Below are 18908 nucleotides of genomic sequence, written 5' to 3' on the forward strand. Positions count from 1 at the left end.
TAGCAGAAGGTACAGCCTAGCAGGAGAGTGCCCACAGTTCCCCTCCCAGGCTTCTTCCCAGCTCTGATGCCTGCTATGGAGTACTGCGGTCCAGCCTGACATGACTCACACCCAGTCCCAGTACTTGCCAGCTGGTGCTGTGGCCTAGTTCTGTTGGCCTACACCAGTTCTGGCTCTCATGCATGCCAGCAGGTGCTGAAGCCCAGCCCATCCTGGCCCACCACCAGCGTGGCCCACCCCCAGTCCCAACTCTTACACTCATTAGTAGAAATAGCAGCCCAGAAAGGGAATCCCCAAAGTTCAGTTACCAGGACCACTTGCAGCCCTGAGTCGTGTGTGTGCCAGTGTTGTGGCCCAATCTGAGATGGCCATCCACAGTCTCAGCATCATGAGTAAGTGCTACAGCCTGGTTCAGCCTAGCCTGCCCCCAGTCTCAGTTCTTGCTGGTAGGTACAACAGCCTATTGCAGCCTGACCCACCCCCGTCCTCACATGAACTGGGGTGAGTGTTGTGTTCCATCCTGGCCTGGTCTGCACCCTGTCCTGGCTCTTAATTGTGCCAGTGGTTCCAGCCTAGACCACCCCAGATCCATCTCACACATATGACAACAGGTACTGTAGCCTAGCCTGGTTTAGCCTGCTCCCTGCCTTGACTTTTGCTCATCAGTGGAGGCTGAGCCTAGCAGGAGAGTTTCCCAAGTTATCCTACCAGGCCTGCTCCTAGCAGTGGATCTTGTATGTGCTGTTGGGTGGTGCTGCCCAAACTGATATCACCGACCCCAGTCCTGGCACTCATTGGTGGGTATGGTGACCTAGCCCAATTGGCCTGCATCCATTCTTGCTCTCATTGATAGGTGCTACAGGCTAGTCCACCTCCAGACCTGGCTCTCATGTGAGTCGGCAGGTGCTGTGGTGTAGCCTGGCTTGCACCACATCCATTCTTGCTGTTGTGAGCATCAGAGGGTACTTTGACCCAGCTTGGCATTGCCCACCTGCAGTCTCAGCTCTCTTTGGTAGATGCTGCAGACCAGCTCAGCCTGGCATGACCTATACCCCGTCCTGGCTTTCACACATGCCAGCAGGTGCTAAGGCCTGCTCCAGCCCTGTCTGTCCCCAGACCTGGCCCACACAAATGTTGAGAGTTCCCGTACCAGGCCTACTCACAGCCCTATATGTTGTGCATGCTGGGGGTTGCGGGGGCAGTCAGCAGCCCTGCTGGGCATGGACTTCCCTCAGTCTTGGCCCTTGCATGTGCTGGTAGATACTGCAGCCTGATTCCACCTGGCCTTCTAGCTCTTACTCCCATGAGTGTCAGGTGGGTTATTGTCAGGTGAGTTCTGTGGTTCAGACCATCACTGGTGAGTACTGCAGTTCCACAAATGTGAGTCCACAATTCTATAGAATCTGTCCCCAGATCCAATTCTCTTGTGTTCAGAGGGTGCTGTGGCCAAGCCCGATGTGGTCCACTTCCTGCTCCCCAACACTAACGGGTGGATACTATGGTATGGTCCAGCCAGGCATGCACCCCAGCCCCAGCTTTTGTGAGCTCCAGTGGGTGGTAGGTAATGCTATTGAGCCCAGCCCAGGTCTCCCATATGGGCAGTGCCTTGGTCTGTTTTCTCCCTTCTAAACTACCCCATCTCAGCTCTCTTGCTTACTTGTGAGTGCAGTGGCCCAATCTGTGAAAGACCCCAGAAGTGATTCCTTCCCTGTCAAACATGCCCTCAGCTGCTTCCACTCCAGTAACTTCCCAGATCCCTTCCCTGGACAATCTGCTACCTACGTGGGGGCCGGAGTGGCATGTTCCAGCCCAGAGTTTCCTGCCTTCCCCACTTCAAGAAAAAAAAAAAAAGAATAAACAACTATACTGGCAGAGTAGTATAGTTAACACGAATTTGGCATTAACTAGTCACAGAAAGTGCATCAGCTATTAGCTCCCAGTTGTGTAATACTTGCCTAGGTACAAGGTAACTTGAGCCGTTGGAGAAGAATACATGTTTTTAGTACAGAGACGTGAATGATGACTTGGACCAGGAAAAGGACATGATACTGAGGTACAGAGTCCTGTGACCCATTATCCTGGGTGGGATATTTGTTATCACAAAAAAAAACTACCTTCCTTTATTTATTTAACACTGATTTATCATTGCACTACAGTGTGTGAAGTCCTTTGAAGGTGTAGGGAATATTGGCCTGAAAAAATTGATCCAAATCACGCAAAGCACTTTGGTGATGCTGTATCATTTTATAAAAGGACTTTGTCCAAAACTAGCCCCATCATTGCAGATGAGGCAGTAGTCTTATTAATACAAAGCAGGTAGGAGACCTGAACTGGAATTGTAGGTATCAACCACCATCTACTGACACACATGAAAGGCATGTCTGGGGGTCCTGCCTGGCAGAGCTCTACCACAGTACATCCAGTGAGTTTTGGAGCAGGGGGTGGACTATGTCAGGCTGGGCCACGATACTAACCAGCATGCAAGAGAATAGGGTCTTGGAGCAGATTCTGTGGGGAATTTGTGGCTCACAGTGGGACTGCCATAGGTTTGCTCAAGGGCAGGGAGTGGTGATGGGCTGAACTAGGCATGACCATGTAACTCAGCAACACTCATGAATACTGGGGCTACAGCACCTGCAGGTACACCCAAGAATTGGGTGTGGGGCAGGCTGGGCCATAACATTCACCATTTCATATAAAGGCTGGCACTGAGGGGTGGGGCAGACTTGTGCTGGGTGAAGGAGTACATGTGAAATCTGGGTCTGGGAGTAAGCCTGGTAGGGGAACTTGAGGAACTTCCCTCGTGGGCTATAGATCCCACTGGTAAACGCGTGAGTCAGGGCTGGGTATTGGTCAGGCAGGACAGGACTGCTTTACTTGTTGACTGGTGTATGGGTTGGTTCTGGGGAGAATCGATCAGGCATGATTAGGTCAAACTGTGGCACACTGGCATATGTAGGAGCCAGGATGGGGGTGTGGGCCATGCCAAGCTAGGCTAAGTTTTCACAACTACTGGTTTGTATGAAAGCCAGGGATGGGGACAGGTTGGGCAGGGCTAGGTTGCAGCACTAGTCGGAGTGAAAGTTGGGACTGGTGGCAAGCCAGGTCAGGTTAGGTCAGGCTGCAACATCTGATGGCAAAAGACCAAGCTAGGTAATGGGTTATGTTGGGCTGGGCATCTACCAGCATGTGCAAGATCTCTGACTGGGAGTGAGCCTGGTTGATCTTGACACCCACTGAACCACACAAGAACTGGTTCTGGGAGTTGAACCAGGCAAGGGTAGGCTGTAGCATCCAACAATAAGATCAAGAATGGGTGTGGGCTGGTTGGGCAAGGCTGCTGTACCTGCCAGGGTAGGAGGTGGATCAAATCAGGCTAGGACAAGAACCCATGATGTGTGCAAGATCTGCTACTGGGATGTGACCTGAAAGAGGAGCTTGAGGAATTCCTCTGTCAGGATGTGATCCCTGCAGGTGAGTGCAAGAACCAAGGCTGGGCACAGCCCAGGCCAGGCCAGGTTATAGTACACACTGTGGGCCAGGTCTAGGGTTGGGCCAGGCTTGGCTAGTTCGTAACACCCAGTGGCAGATGTGAGAACCAGAATGGGATGCAAGACAGGCTGGGTTGAATTATAACACCAGCTAGTTCATGTTAGGGCCAGGATTGGGGGATGGTTGGGCTGGGCTAGGCTGTAGGACCCACCAGCATGAGTTGGGATTAGGGGCAAACCAGACTGAGTCAGGCTGCAGCACCTGCTGGTGAATGCCAAGGTGAGTCGAGACATGCCAGTCTGGGCTGCAGCATCCACCAGCACATGTAAGGCCCAGTAGGGTCAGGGAGCCTGGTAGAGGGGGAAGCAAGGACTCCCCTGCTAGGCTACTGCTCCTGTTGGTGGGTGTGAGAGCTGGTACTGAGAGCAGACCAGGCTGGGTAGGGCTACAAAACCTGCCGGCCTACATGTGAGCTGGGTTAGGAGGAGAGCCAGACTGGGCTAACCAACCATATCCACTGGTGCATGTGTGAGCCAGTTAGTGTGGGCTGGTTGGGCTTTGCCACAACATTGGCTACAGGTGATGTGACTGGGCAAGTCCTGTCAGGCTAGACTGCAGAACCACTTGGAAAGTGCAAGATCCAGAGTTGGGAGTGGGCCTAGTAGGTAAACTGTGGGCACTCCTGTGATGTGCTGCAGCTCCCACTGGTGAGCATGCGAACCAGGGCTGGGCGCAGACCTGGATGGACAGGCAGTGGCACTTGCTGGCATGAGTGTGGGCTGGAAAATGGGGTCAGTTGAGCTGATCTAGGCTCTAAGACCCATTGATGTATAAGAGAGCTGAATGGGATGTGGAACTGACTGGGAGTGGGCCTGGTGGAGGTTTAGGGGGATCACTTCAACTAGGCTGCAGTTTCCGCTGGTGTATGTGAGGACTGAGTGTGTAGTGGTAGGGTTAGGCTGGGCCACAGGATGCACTGATTTGCATATGAGGTGGGACTGGTGACAACTGATCATGTGACTGCAACCACCAGTGTTTGTGTGGGTGATGGATTGAGCCAGACCCCACTTTAGCTGGTACACACAGGAGTCACATTGAGGGTCACTTCTGGTGAGGTTTCTTTGGGGACCCCCCCCAACTGGACCACTGGATTCAGAATCCCAACCACAGGAAAAGTCACAGGATCTGTGGTCTGATAGTGGAGTGCATATTTCAGAACTGGATCTCCTTGGTTGTTGAAGCCTGTGCAGTGGACAGCATTCCCAGATGCACGTGGAGGACATCACAACTCATTGAGGCCTGCAGAAAACTTCTAGTACCATGGAGGGCAGAACAAATTGGACAGCCTTGACAACAAGTATGTGGGCAAGTGGAGACTGTAATGTGGACTGTGTCAGCTAGTGGACCTTGGAAGGATTTCCTTAACCTTTGAGCAATAAAATCAACAGCATCTTGGAACTATCAGAACCGTTTGAACAGTACCCTCAGAACAGGTTCCACATCAGGAACCCTGGGATGACATCAGGTGGCCATCCCCCATTACTGGGTACTAATGTGGTGGGGCTGCTGGGAGTGGCCCTCTCCTCTTCTCTGCCCTTTCCCCCAGATACAGGAAGAAAAAAAAAGAAATTGGGGGCAGATGTCTTATCTACTTTCCTCCATTCCTCGGCTCCCCACAATAACTGGTGGGCCACACATGAACATGCATCCTTCTTAACTATGTAAACACCATCAAAAATTAAATTTATTATTAAAAAAAGAAGAAAGAATAATTGCTCAGTCCTACTTGTCTCTTGATTTATAGTATTTTCTTCATTCAAAGGTAGAGTAGGAAAAAAATTAGGTTTGAGATTCAGCTCTGCTACATGTTAGCTGTGTGAACTTGGGGAAGTCATTTCTCTTATGTGGCCTGAATGTTTTCATCTGGGAAATGCAGTGAAAATCTGTACTCCTACCCTCAAGGCTGGCTGTAAGGATTGAGTGCCCCTCCAATTGTGTCCCACCAGTCATGCCCCACCAACCTGTACCCCATCTATCTTTGAGGCCACACGGAACCTCTCTGGGAACAACCAGTGTTCCCTTCTAGTCTGGTTTCTCGTATCTAAAACCAGGACCTTAAACTGGGTCATGCTTAAGAACATCCTTACATAGAAGATTCAAATCTTTAGGCTTCAACTGCTTGTCTGTCTGGTGTTTCTTTGTCCTAAAGGTTACTCTGAATTTGGCAGATGGACTTTCAAAGGCACACAAGAGCCTGCAGCCTTGTCTCAAGCTCTGAATGATCTTCATCTGCCCTTATGTTCCTTTGTCTCTCGGTTCCATTCTGCCATGTTGGCTCTCTCAGGAGGGTACCAGAAGAATCGCCATGTGTCTCAGAGAGCAACCCTTTCTCCCCAACCGTCTGACCAAAGCACAGAATTCTTTTTTTTTAAAGATTTATTTTTATTATTTTTTCATTGGAAAGGCGGATGTACAGAGAGAGGAGAGAGAGAGAGGAAGATCTTCCGTCCGATGATTCACTCCCCAAGTGAGCGCAACGGGCCGATACTATGCCGATCCGAAGCCAGGAGCCTCTTCCGGGTCTCCCACGCGGGTGCAGGTTCCCAAAGCCTTGGGCCGTCCTCGACTGCTTTCCCAGGCCACAAGCAGGGAGCTGGAAGGGAAGCGGGGCTGCCGGGATTAGAACCGGCGCCCATATGGGATCCCGGGGTTGCAAGGCGAGGACTTAACCACTTGCGCCACCGCGCCGGGCCCCAAAGCACAGAATTCTATGTTGGGCCAACCCTTGTCTGTGTTTGCATCAATGTTTCTCTTGGGAAGATGGAATACTCCGGCCATTTGAAGTGATGAGACCATGGAGATGTGGATGTGGAGGACCATGGGGGCTGAGGCCATCATCAGAACTACACGGAGCAGAGAGGAGCAGTTTGCAGAACAGCTGTGGTGCGCATCATCCTGAGCTGCCGACGGTGCCCTCCTTCCCACGTTGGTCATGGGGTCTAACACTGAAAAGAAGACAAACAATCCTGTACTTCTGGCTCCTGCAGGGTTCAAGTTGACACAGGCCACATCCCTGCTCCTCGCTTGTGCTGCTGGATGTTAATTAGAGGAAAAACTGGATCATTTGTTCATGTTCAGTAGTCAGTCAGCAGCCAAGGGCCTGGTGCAGAAAGCTTCTCCAGAAGCTACTGGAGTTCCTCTTATAGCACTTGGGGTCACCATGAAGCGCTTCCATGTCTGGGCTCACCCTGGAACCAACCTCTGCTGGTCTTTCCTGAAGGAGGGTCAGGCCTGGGGCTGAGGATGGGTGGCTGGGGAGCCCATAGGACAGCTGAATTATTAACCTGCTGCTGACGGCAGTCCTGCCATTGCCAGCATCCTAGAGGCTGCAAGTATTGACTAGGGACTCAGAGCTGAGGCTGTTACTTTTTAAAAATATTTTTGATGATTTTCATTTCTACATTCTTTAAAAAATTTTTTTTATTGATTACATTGCATTATGTGACACTGTCTCATAGGCTCTGGGATTCCCCCAACCCCTCCCTATGCCCTCTCTCCATGGTGGATTTCTCCACCTTGTTGCAGTATTACAGTTCAAGTTCAGTTAAGATTCTTTCATTGCAAGCATAGAGTCCAGCATCTTATTGTCCAGATAAATTCAACAGTTTCTTGGGGTTTCTCTGGTCTGAAAGCAGAGCTGGCAGAATATGATCCCGATCAATTAAAAGCCACAACATAACATCACCATCAATTTACAACATTATGGAATTAATTGACATGGTATTGAGTAACAAATATGTTAAAAAATGCAAGTTTTTAACCACATCTTCTGACTACTTCATTGACATTTCAATTTTGGTTTGTACACAGAACCGGCTGCTATACACCTTAAAATGGCTATAGGGTACTATTCAGCTGTCTTGTGACTATTTTCATTTTAGCATTCAGCAGTTTATAGTGTTGAAGCTTAATTTTGCTGAACTTGGCAGATTTTAGGATAGTCTAAACTGGCTTATAACTCTAGCAAGGCCTATGTCAACAGTTGAGGTGCAGAACAGTTTTAGGAGGGGTGTGCAGAGAAATCTTCAATACCTTAGTGAGGAGTAACTAATCTTTGTGCCCTACCTAGTAAGGCATGTGTGAGTCCATGCTGACCGTTTCCTGTCTTGTTCCAAGCTTTCATTATTGTTCTCTGTCTATTCCAATTTGTGTGTGTGTGTGTGTGTGTGTGTGTGTGTGTGTGTGTGTGTGTTTTGGGGTGGGGGGCTTCGGAGCGACCCTGATGGTCATTGCAAGATAGGGTGGGGATCCAAAGTTGGAACTAAGTGAGGACCAGAGAAAGCTCTCTCCCTAGTCCTGAAGGAAGCTTACTGCTCCAATGACATTTCCACATTCTCTTTCTTTCCTTCCTGTATCTGGGGGGAAAGAGGGGGGTGACAAGAAGAAAAGCCACACCCAGTCTTCCAAACACCTCTGCACCCAGGATTGGAGGACAGCCACCTGACTCCATCCCAGGATCCCCGATGTGAGGCATGTTCTTCGGGTCCTGCTCATGAGCTTTCAATAACTCAACAGTTCCGAATTACTGCCACTCCAAGCACGATGAAATCTTTCTGGAACCCACTGGTTGATATAGTCCACCTTAGCATCTCCCTGCCTAGATATTCACTGCCAACACTTGGCTGGGGTTGTTGATTGATTTGTTCTGTCTTCCATCCTCTGTTGTGGTACCAGGTGTCCTCTCCAGACTCCAATGTACTGCCATATCCTCCATGTGCACCTGGATATGCTGTCCACTGCTCCATCTGAGCCACTGAGGGCACCCAGCTCTGACACATGCACTCCATGGTCTGACCATGGAGCCTGCAGTTCTCTCCATGGTTGGGGTTCTGAGATCAGCAATTCAGTTGGTGGAATTCCCATAGAAACTCCATCTGAGGTGATCCCAGAACTGATTCTTGTATGTGCTTGCCAATACAGAGTCCAGCATAGTCAGTCACCCCAATCAGCTCATGCACATGCTGGTGGTTGCAATTGCTGGGTCAGTTCTGTCTCCAGCCCTGTAAGTACAGTGGCCCTGTCATTAAGTGTCCCTCAAGATTCATTCCTCACCTACACATACAGTGTATCCATGGATGTCCCTAGTAGTAATTTCAGAGCCCCAAGACCCCAGAGCTCGCCGCTGGGCTCTGTTGTCACTCTGGCAGCCCACAAGCCCAGGATTCATCCACCATTTGGCAGTGGCGGACCAGGAGCTAGGATCCCCAGCAGGAAGCCTGGCCCGGCATGGGTTCTCCCAGCCACAGCCACGTGTCTGAGAGATTCAGATGCCCTCAACTCTGATCAGACTTACCTGGACTCCGCGCCCCAACATTACTTCTGATCCAGGAAGGGAGGAGACAGGTCAAATACTGAAACGTGGTCATTCCAGCTGACCAGGTTTTGGTGAGAGACCAGGGTTTTGTAGAGGTCCTAGTAGACGCACTTAATTAAATCTATATCCCATAGGCCTCTTTATGTCCACAAGTTGCAGGGTCCCTACAAGCGGAAGCTTTTAGTCCAAGCTTACCTGAGGCTGAACCCCATGCAGTCCACAACAGAGCCATCCTTAGGGTCATGATGTTGATCTCATGAGGTTCTCTAAGGAATGGCACTTTGCTTTTTAGTTCTCTATCACATACCTGGTGAAATTCAGAGTATCTGGGATATAATAGAATCCTCATAAAGCTTGGCTGAGTGAATGAATCCTGTCTTACACATTTTGAAACATGTAGAAAAGAAAGCCCTCTTACACAGGCCATTCTTACTGCCTATGAAAACATTCTGAGGACATTGTTTATGGAAGAAATATCTCCTACAGAGCAGAATGAGTGGGACCCTAAGCATGGTAATATTTTTCTCATAATGTTTGTTGTTAACAAACTTGGTGATAGGGATATTAGAATTTTTCTCCCCGTTTTCCGTGGTCTAGGTGGAACTTGCCATCTTTGGCCACCAGATGGCAGCATTTGATCAAGAAATTCTTAATTGTCTTTCGCAGTGCAATGCTTTATTGGCATTTTATGTAACTTGTTTTCAGAGTCCATAGAACAAAATAGGTAAGGAGTTCTAGAAATAAGACCAAGATATGTTTCACTGTATTCGTAGTGAAAATATAAGTTTGAAAGAAAGCAGTGACTATTTGACTTGGAGTTTATGTAGACCCTGAAATTGGCTAGAGCCAGAGTTCAGTGAAGAGGGCATAAAGATCTTGGGATAAGTGCATGGTGGGGGTTGAAAACATGCTGGTGTCTCTAATCCTGTTCCTTCATCTTTTAAAATATTTATTTATTTTTATTATAAAGGCAAATTTATAGAGAGGACAGAGAGAAAGATAATTGCATCTACTGGTTCACTCCCCAAATGGCTGCAATGACTGGAGCTGAGCCGATTCAAAGCCAAGAGTCTCTTACAGGTCTCCCACATGGGTGCAGAGTCCCAAGGCTTTGGGTCATCCTTGACTGCTTTCCCAGGCTATAAGCAGGGAGCTGGATGGGAAGTGGACTACTGGGATTAGAACTAGCATCCATATGGGATCCAGGCATGTGCAAGGCAAGGACTTTGACCTCTAGGCTACCACACCAGGCCCGCTTTATCTTATTTTATTTATTCATTTAAAATGTTTGTTTTTCTTAGAAAGGCAAATTATAGAAAGGACACAGAGAAAGATATTACATCCTCTGGTTCACTCCCCAAATAGCTGCAATAGCTGGAGCTGAGCCAATCTGAAACCAGGAGGCAGGAGTTTCTTTTGGATCTCCCACATGGGTGCAGGGTCTCAAGACTTTGGAGCATCCTCCACTGCTTTCCCAGGTTGCAAGCATGGAGCTCATTGGGAAGTGGAGCAGTGGGATTAGAATCGGTGCCCATATGGAATGCTGGTACTTGAGCTATAATTCTGGCCCTGCATCCTCTTTCTTAATTGGATCTTGTGTTACTGACTCTTGTCCTTATCTTAAGAGCATCTGGGAGTATGACAGAGGTAGACACTTCTCCTGGGCATGTATCTTGGGAAGAGGCATTGTTTTTTAGGGAGATATAATTGGTGTGAAGTCACAATAGTCAGAAAGCAGAAGGCTCACTGTGAAGGTGTTGAGTGATGCACAGAGAAGGGAAAGGGCTCTGTACGCGCTTCACAACACAATTCCCCCCAAACTCTTCTTTTTTTCTTTCTTTAAAGTTTACTTTTATTTGAAAGATAGGGAGGAAGGGAAGGAGAGACACAAAGAGAATAAAGAGATCATCCATCTATTGGTTCATTCCCCAGTTGCCTTCAATAGCCAGGGCTGGGCCAAAGTCAGGAACCATGAACTGTCTCTCATACAGGTGGCAGGAGCCCAAATACCTGATCCATCACCTGTTGCCTCCCAGGATGCACAGTAGCAGGAAGTGGCTCTGGGGCGAGGCGGGGTAGAGATGGGACTGCATCCCAGGCCCTCTGGTATGGGATGTAGTATAACCACTGTCCTCCAATTCCCACCTCCAAAACCTTCTCATAGTAGAACCTAGTTTCTACACTACTGCATCTGCTGGTGCATGTAAGAGTCAGAGCAAGTGTGGGTCAGCTGGGCTTTGCCTCAGCATCCCTTGGCAGGTGCCAGGGCTAGATGCAAGTCATGTTGGGCTGGGTTTCAGCTTCCCTGGCACACACAAATGGGGCTGGGCGTACCTGGTGGGGGAACTGTGGACACTCCTGTGTTAGGCTGCAGCTCCTGCTGGTGAACATGACAGCCAAGGCTGGAGATGGGCCAGGCTGTAAAAGATGGCAGCACTTGTCAGCATATGTGTGAGCTGGGGTCTAGAGGTGGGTCAGGCTGAGCTAAGCCACAGTGCCCAAGGGCGTGCGTAAGAGCCAGATGAGATGTGGGCTGGGCTGGGCTAGACCATTTCACATGCCAACACATGCAAAAACTGGGACTAGAGGTAGGCCTGGGGGGCAATAGAGAGCTACTCTGACTGGACTGCAGCTCCCTCTGGTATACATATGAGCCAGGTCTGCAGTGGGCTGGGTTGGGCTACGCCACAACACCTATCAGGTGGCATGAGAGATGGGACTGGGGGCAAACTGACCAGGTAGCTGCATCTACTAGTTTGTGCATGGCTAGTGTAGGTGACAGACTGAACCAGACCCTGCACTAACTTATGCACACAAAAGTCAGGTCTGGGGTCATCCAAGGTGAGATTTCCTGGGGGCTCCCCAACTGGATGACTGGACTAAAACCCTGGCCAAAGGGGAAATTACAATATATGTGGTACAACATGGGAATGCATGTATCAGGACTGAGCTACCTCAACTGTTGATGCCTGTGCAGTGGACAGTATGCTCAGATACACACAGTGGACATGACAGCCAGATCCTCTAGGCCAGCTTAGGACGTGTACCTTGTCAAGAGGATGGAAAGCAGAACAGGTTGGACAACTCTCCTGGCTGTGCTTGCAGAAAGTGGGTCTGTGAACCAATAAATAGACCTTGGAAAGATTTTCTCAACCCTGGAGCAATGCAACCAACAACATCTCAGAACTCTGAAAACCCTTGGAACATTCTTCCCCACCTTGGGGTCTCTAATGATATCAAGTCACTGTCCCCCATACCTGGGTGCTGATGTAGTTTGACAGCAAGGAGCAACCTCCTCCCCTTTGCCTCCCCTGTGGTACAGAAGAGAAATAAGAAAAATTGGAAGTATTTGTTCCACCCAGTTTCCTCCATATTGCCATCCTCCCACCTTAATCAAAGGCCCCCATGGGCATACAATCCTCTTAATTATGTCAACAACATTAAACATAAAATGAAACAAAAGTTTACAATTGCCATTAACTGTTTTCTTTTCATTGATAAACATCAGTTTATGCTGGATTTTAAGAACCTATCTTCTTCTCTGCCCTTTGGGTCCTCTGAGTCTCCCGCCTTTTAGACAACCAGATCCTGTGCTCCCAAGCCCAGCTGTATCAGAGTGTTAGAACTGGAACAAACATTATCTGTCAGGGCTGCTGGCATTTGGAAGAGTCACAGACTGAGAATTAGGTGAACGTTATGGGTTTCTCATACAGTGCCAAGCAAAGCACCCCGACCAATCATTCACAGATTTCCTAGTGTAGAGGCTCTAGCTGGTGTCTGTGCATGTTCATGTGTGTGTATGTGTGTGTGCTCCAGGCCCTTGTGTGTGCATGTGTTAGACACTCATGTGTGCACTCTGAATCCTGTGTGTGCTCTAGACCTCTTTATTTTTTCTCTTGCTTTAGTATTTATAAATATTTGAACCAAATACTAAGTGCATATACTTTAACCATTCTTTTAAAAATTAATAATGAAAATATTTAATTCTATATGCATTAACTGTTGGGTTGGACCTAAGGCTTGTAGAGGCTGCCTTGGCTGTTTGTAACGAGGACAGGTTTGGTCAAATCTCAAGACCTGAACCATCCCATTTCTCTGTGCTCCACAGGAGGCCGCGCCCTTTGCTACAGGAAGATGGCTTTGTTGCTCGCACATCTCACAGCGTTTTTCTTCCTATATTCTTACCTATGAATTACACTCCTTGTCTACTATCCCCTCCCACCACAACAATGAAATAATCAAACTCAGACAAGAATCTGTCGCTTATTTTTCTATACAGTAGTATTTTATAGTTCAAAATTCCTTTCCTAGGTAGAAATTGCATGTCAATTAAATTTGCACAAAATGCTAAAAACAAAACAAAAAACCTAAAACCGAAAATCAGTGTCCTCAGTGAGAGGATGTTTAGTTTTGATGCAGTCCAATGTATCATTTTTTCTCCCCCGGCTTGCGCTTTTGCTGTCCTTCTGTCATTGTCAGTCGCATGGTCAGCTGGGTTTTATTCTGTGTTATTTCCAGGAGTTTTATTGTTGTTTAAAAAAGATTTATTTATTTTTCTTGGAAAGTCAGATTTACGGAGAAGGAGAAACAGATGAAAAGATGTTCCATCTGCTGGTTCACTCCCCAAGTGAACTCCACAAAGGCTGGAGCTGAGCTGATCCCAAGCCAGGAGCTTCTTCCAGGTCTCATACACAGGTGCATGGTCCCAAGACTTTGGGTCATCTTCGACTGCTTTGCCAGGCCACAAGGAGGGAGCTGAATGGGAAGTGGAGCAGCTGGGACAAGAACTGGTGCTCTTATGGGATCTTGGAGCGTACAAGGTGAGGATTTAGCCACGAGGCTACTGTGCTGGGCCCAGAAGTTTTATAGTTTAACACTTTATATTTAGGTCTAAGATCCATTTTGGGCTAACTTTAAAAAAAAAAGATTTTTATTTTATTTTGTATTGAAAAGGCAGATTTACAAAGAGAAGGAGATACAGAAAGAAAGATCTTCCATCTGCTGATTAACTCCCCAAGTGTCTGCAATGGCCAGAGCTGAGTTGATCCGAAGCCAGGAGCCAGGACTGTCGTCCAGGTCTCCTATGTGGGTGCAGGGTCCTAAGGTTTTGGATCATCCTCTACCACTTTCCCAGGCCAGAAACAGGGAGCTGGATGGGAAGTAGAGCAGCCTGGACACAAGCTGTCATCCCTATGGGATCCTGGCACGCGCAAGATGAGGATTAGCCAATGGAGCCATTGTGCTGGGGTTAACTTAAAAACAAAAAAGATTTATTTATTTATGTGAAAGGGAAAGGTGGAGAGAGGCAGACGCGCGAGAGAGGGAGAGGAATTGAAGAGACAGTTCCTTAAATGTCCAGAGGTGGGCCAGTCTGAAGCAAGGAGTGGGAGCTTCTAGATTTCCCAGGGATCCAAGTACTTGAATCATTTCCCACTGCTTTCCCAGGCATATTAGCAGGGAGTTGGATTAGAACAGCTGGGACTCAAATGGATACCCATATGGGATGCTGGGACTGCAGGGGCAGTTCACCTGATACAGTACAGCGCTGGCCTCTTGACTTAATTTTTGTGAAAACATAAAATCTGGGTCAAAAAAATTTTTTTTAATGACTGTCCACATAAAGGATTTTTCAACCTTTCCTGATGGGGACTCGTGAAAATACAAAACGTTCCCTTCTCTCTGGATGTCCCACCTCCCTGATAATCAGAATCTATGACTAAAGAGAGAACTTCAAGCGTGAAGAATGCAAGGGGTAGCAGGTAGCCATATAAATTAGAAAGCAGTGCGGGAGCTCTCCACCCCTCTTCCCCAGACACCTGGGGCTGGATGTCGCAAACGGTGTGTAATTCGCCGTAGCCTCCGGCAGGGGGCTCTCGCTTCCCGCCTGTGCACAGCGCCGCTTGCAGTGGGTGGGAGAGTGTTTTCAAGAGCTGCGTTCGCCCCAGGCTCCTAATCCTGAGCCCATTTTAAGATTTGGGGGTGGGCACCTTCTTCCATAGCTCGATCCTCCCCACTCTAATCGGAGGCCCATGGGGTGTGCATCCCTTTCAACTACGTAAACAATATTAAAAATAAAATTAAAAAATTAAATACATAAATAAAAAATTAAAAAAAAAAGATTTGGAGCTGAGGGAAATGAGCAGCTGCCACCAAGGTTAAGTGTAAAACGTCCCAAATAGGAGGCATCATTTAGCTGTCTCAATGGGGAAGAATTTGTTGAGGTGGGCCATCTGCCTAGGGGCACTCTCAAAGCGACCACACACCTTCAGGGAGTCTGCCATTTTTCATTAATTTTTTAAATCTCTGGGTATGCCTATCCAGGAGCCAGGCTGAGCTGTCACACTTGGCGTTCCTTAGGGGTAGAGTTTGTTTCCGAGTGAAAGGTGAAAGGAGGGACACCAGCATGATGATGTTTGGAGAAGATGGGAGCTCCTTCTGGAAAGGGAGGTGGGCGGAGAGACTTGGGGGTCATCCCTGGGCACGTGGGCACAGTGGGGACAAAAGGCATTCCCCTGCTGCGTTTGATAAGAGAAATAGCTGCCAGGTTCAAGGTGAGACTTTCTTCTTTCTGTGAAAAATGAGAGGCACCAAGTCCCCCCTGGCAGCTATGCTGGGGGGTGTGCTTTTCTGGACCTGCACCCTTGGCTTCTCACCCAGCCTTGCCCGCCTGTGAGGGGGCAAGCTGAGGACAAGCAGGCCTGGCAGAGCAAGTGGATCATGGCTGGTGGGGGGCAGCTGCTTGTACAAGGTGGTTTCTCACCCAGGCCCCCTTACCAACCATATCCCTGCTGTCCTGCTGCTGTCCCCTTCTCTCTGCAAAGGGTGGTGGGCTGCATTGTACCAGATGTGTAGAGCAAAGTGGAACCAGCTGAGATCCCACATTCTGTCTCAGTGCCTCTGCCAGCATGAAGGAGCCCACATGGGCAGCACAGCCCTGGCTAGCAGGCTAGGTTGTCCGGCCCATCTCAGAGCTCCTTGGTTTTTGCTGTAAAATCAGGGTCTAGCGGCAGGCATTTGGCCCGTTGGTTAAGGCAGAGCTTCTGGGAACAGCATCCCACATTGGAGTCTCTGGGATTGCAGTCCTGCTCCGCTTGGGATTCGGCTTTCTGTCAGGGCACACCCTGTGAGGCAGCACAGGATTAATCAAGTGCTCGGGTTCCTGCAGCCTGGCCCAGCCCTTGCTGCTGCAGATAGGTGTGTGTGTGTGTGTGTGTGTGTGTGTGTGTGTGTGTGTGTGTGTGTGTGTGTGTGTGTGTGTGTGTGTGTGTGTGTGTGTGTGTGTGTGTGTGTGTGTGTGTGTGTGTGTGTGTGTGAGGGAGTGTGCAGGGGACAGAAGATCTCTGTTTCTCAGGCTTTCAAAAAAAAAACAAGAGAAATTGCATATATAAAATACATTGTGCACACACACACACTCCACGTTTTGAAAAAAAAGGTGGGGTTGAAATCCTAAGAAGGAAGCAAAATCGAGTGAAGAGCCTAGCACAGCCCAGGGGTGTAATTTCTGTCTCTTCCTCAGCTGAGGGGAGTGGTAATAAAGGAGAAGGAGACCAGCCTGCTGATGCAAAGTGCTGGCAGGTGTGGGGAAAGTGCCCTGTGGGAGGGGTAGGCAGGGGCTAGTGGGTGCTGGCTGCTGAGGGGCCTCTGGCCCACTGCCCTTGCCAGTTCCTCCCTGTGGCCCGCAGAGAGCCAGGCAGGCTGCACCGAGGTGGGACATGAAGCCGTGTAGGGGCTACCAGAGCAACGGAGCAACCAAGTGAGAGCCCACGGCAGTGTGGGAGGCAGGAGGCTGCCCATCCAGGCTCAGACTGGCAGGGCCGACCTGGAGGGAGGGCACCAGCTGGAGTCCTGGGTCCTAGATGGCCCCACACGCTCTCATGGGCATTTCCGGCAGCCTCTCCTGGGTTAGGGGTGCTGGAATGGGGTGTGTGGAAGACTCAGAGATAATGGTGGGGCTGGAGCTGGGCCAGATCTGGACAGCAGCAACTGTGCCTGTTGGCGATTTGTCGATTTCATGAGGACTGTAGTGGTAGGCTTGGGTGCTCCTGGGCTGGGCCCAGTAATTTCCTTAGGTGTTAGTGGGGACGAGGAGGGTGTTGCCAAGTAATGGGCCTCAAGCAGGAGTGCTCAGAGGAGAGCTGTGTTTGCCTGTGCCACGTACAGGAGACTGTGGGCAGGGATGGGTCTCTACGGAAACTGCCTTCCTGAGAATCAGTGTGACGAGGCTTTCAGAACGAGGACCAGGGGAGCATCCAGGTTGTCCAAAACAGGAGCCAGAGGGCCCTGCTGCTCGCAGCAGACATCTTTATACAGTGGATGGTGAAAATGTGGGCTCCTGTGTCTTTACCCATTTCATGTTTGTGGTTGGTTGGTGCCGTGTGGCCTGATAAGCTTTCCTGGAATGTTCTCTGAGAAATAAAGCCCGAGGGAGAACATTTTCAGATTCTCTACTTGTGTTCCTGGTCACTTCTCTTTGCCCAAATCTTGTTCTTATCTAGGGGGGCTAGCGTGGTTTATGTTGCTTCATATTGAGATGTCTGCACCTTTTTTTTACCTTCATTGGCCAACCACGAGTGTTTGTTCGTCCTCCACGCTAGTGGAAGCAGCCCACAACCCATGCCTGCCTTCATGGAAGCTTTGGGGTTGCTGGGTTGGAATCCCAGACTTAGCCGTTAGATGGTAATTGACACCTGTTGTTTAACATTGTTGATCCTTAGCTTTCTCACCTGTGAAATAGCTCCTGTGCCACCACCTACCCTGTAGGATTTGGGTGAAGAAGAGGGTAGAGCAATTGTAGATGGTCACTAAGTTAGGATGGTGTTTGTGGCAAAGGGGCTGCTTTTGCAAGGAAGTTTCCCTGTGGAGTAGGCTTAACCTATTTATTCTTCTGAATTCATGGTTTCTTTTCCCTCCTAAGGGAAGCACACAATCATGAGAGAATTTTTTTTTTTCTCATTAAACTTTGTTTTAATGGGTCTCAAACTTCAGTGACAGATTTTTGGTCAAGTTGTTTCCATTAAAATGTATTGATTTTTAAAAACTAATAACTTAAAACTGCCACACACAAAAAATATATGATCCACAAAACATTCTCATTTCCTTCTGAAGGTTTTATGATGCATTGTTATCATTAACCAGTCTTTTACTATTAAACTTAAATGGCCAATTGAGACAAACAGTTCTGAGACCATTCTTCCACTACTGATTCAGACGGGGTGGCAGGTGTTACAGATAATGTTCATTTAGCCCTCTGAACTTTCTGGGCGACTTGGTCATCTTGCCGGCTCCAGCAGCCTTCTTGCACATTGCTTTGATGACACCCATGGCAACTGTCTGCCTCGTGGACAGTGAAATGACCCAAAGGAGGATAGTCAGAGAAGCTCTCAACACACATGGGCTTGCCAGGGCCCATGTCAACAATTGTAGTGTCACCAGATTTCAGGAATTTAAGGCCATTTTCCAGCTTCTCTCCAGAATGATGATCAATCTTTTCCTTTAGCCCAGTGAACTTGCAAGTGATATGAGCTGTGTGGTAATCCAGCACAGGTGCGTGCCCAGCGCTGATTTGTCCTGGAGGGTTCAGGATGATCACCTGAGTAGTAAAGCCAGCTGCTTCCATTGTCACCAGCAATGTTGCCATGATGAGCATCTTTGACACATTCTTGACATTGAAGCCCACGTTGTCACCAGGAAGAGCATCACTGAAAGCTTCATGGTGCATTTCAACAGACTTAACTTCAGTTGTGACATTGACAGGAGCAAAGGCCAGGTTTTAGCATAGCACAGCATAGCATAGCATAGCATAGCATTCCACCAGCCCACAGGGACCATCCCAGCACCACCAACTACGTAGACATGCTGCAGGGGCAGACACAGGCTTATTGGTTGGTCTAGTAGGTGGGAGGATGCAACCCAGAGCTTCCAGCAGTGTGGTTCCACTGGCATTGCTGTCTTAGTGGGTGACTTCCCATCCTTGAGCCACAGCACCTGCCATGGTTCAATGAGAGAGTTTCAAGAATGTATTCGTTTTTTGTGGATGCTGGTT

At 48.8% G+C, this 18908-nt stretch overlaps 1 pseudogene; it reads right to left on the reverse strand.

Moving 5' to 3' along the window:
- Positions 1 to 18088: 18088 nt before the first annotated feature.
- Positions 18089 to 18584, reverse strand: LOC121144954 (annotated as a pseudogene).
- Between the last annotated feature and the right edge of the window lie 324 nt (positions 18585 to 18908).

Source organism: Ochotona curzoniae, unplaced genomic scaffold, assembly GCF_017591425.1.
Source record: "Ochotona curzoniae isolate NIBS_2020 unplaced genomic scaffold, NIBS_Ocur_1.0 scaffold_3208, whole genome shotgun sequence".
Lineage (NCBI taxonomy): Eukaryota > Metazoa > Chordata > Mammalia > Lagomorpha > Ochotonidae > Ochotona > Ochotona curzoniae.